The sequence below is a fragment of the Chelonoidis abingdonii genome, chromosome 11, assembly GCF_003597395.2.
Source record: "Chelonoidis abingdonii isolate Lonesome George chromosome 11, CheloAbing_2.0, whole genome shotgun sequence".
Taxonomy (NCBI): Eukaryota; Metazoa; Chordata; order Testudines; family Testudinidae; genus Chelonoidis; species Chelonoidis abingdonii.
Window position 1 is genome coordinate 15,544,319 of NC_133779.1, and position 1,585 is coordinate 15,545,903.

A 1,585-nucleotide genomic window follows, 5' to 3' on the forward strand; every position below is an offset into this window, starting at 1 on the left:
GGGGGGCTGGGAATTTTCTTTTGGGGGGGCTTCTCCTGGCTGGCAGAGCTAAATGGCAGAGCAGAGAGCTCTGTTAGCTCCCAGGCTCCTGCTCTAACCCACTTCCCTCCCAGGGGTGGGGAGAGAACCCAGGAATCCTGGCTCCCAGCCCGCCTGCCACCTTAACCACTAGGCCCCATTCTTCTCCCAGAGTCAGGGAGAGAACCCAGGAGTCCTCGCTCCCAGCCCCCCTGCTCTAAGCCCTAGACCTCACTCCCCTCCCAGAGCGACAGAGAGAACCCAGGAGTCCTGGCTCCCAGCCCCCCTGCTCTAACCACTAGGCCCCACTCCCCTCCCAGAGCCACAGAGAGAACCCAGGAGTCCTGGCTCCCAGCCTCCTCTGCTCTAACCACTAGACACCACTCCCCTCCCAGAGCCGGAGAGAGAACCCAGGAGTCCTGGCTTCTCTGCCACACACCCCCTCGCTCTAACCACTAGACACTGCTCCCCTCTGCCACGCTGGCAGGGGGAGGGGCCCGACAGGGGTCAGGAGGGGTGTTATCAAACGGTGGGTCGCGATCGTGTTGTAATGGGGTCGGCAGGGCTGGCGTCAGGTGCTGTAACTTTTGTTGTGAGAAGCAGGTCGGGGTGCGATGACGTTTGAGAACCCCTGGGTCAGATGATGGAAGTTGGGGGCGGCACTAGGGTTGTCTGGGCAACCAAATATTGAGATCCTGGAGGGGCGGGGCCTCCTGTGGGACATCCCCGTATTGGGGGAGGGGTGCTGCTGTCCCCTCTGCCCCGCCCGCTGGTGACGGAAGCTGGGCCAGATGTGGAGTACAGCTGTGTGGACCGGGGAGCCCCTCCCCCAGCCCCACTCCCGTCACCATGGAAACCAAAAACAGTCCCACCAAACACAGCCACAGTCTGTGGGGCACTGCTGGGAGGAAGCTCGCAGTGCAGGAGTCCTCGCCTGGGGAACCTGTGCAGAAGTGATGTGACAGTTACGGCAATCACAGGAAACATCTTTGTTCTGTGAGCAACACCCCTAACAACCCTACCGCAGCAGCCGGCCCTGCCTTGCCCCCTCCCTGGCTCACTTCCTTTTTACCCTCTCTGCCCCAGATCCACCCCAGGGCCCATCCACCCTGGCGTCCTGCCCCTCGGATCTGTCCCAGGGCCCATCCACTCTGGCATCCTGCCCCTCGGATCCGTCCCAGGGCCCATTCACCCCGGTGTCCTGCCCCTCGGATCCACCCCAGGGTCCATCCACCCTGGCGTCCTGCCCCTCGGATCCACCCCGGGGCCCATTCACCCCGGTGTCCTGCCCCTCGGATCCGCACTAGGGGCCAATCCACCCTGGTATCCTGCCCTGGCCCTCGAATCCGCCCCCCAGGGCCCATCCATCCCAGTATCCCGCCCCTCAGATCTGCCCTGGGGCCCATCCACCCCTGTATCCTGCCTCTCAGATCTGCCCCAAGGGCTCATCCACCCTGGTATCCTGCCCCTCAGCTACCCCCCCACCGACCCAGGGCCAGTCCACCCCGGTATCCTGCCCCTGGGTGTGGAGCTCTGGGGGATGGGGGTCTGTGTGCTTGGGGGTGGG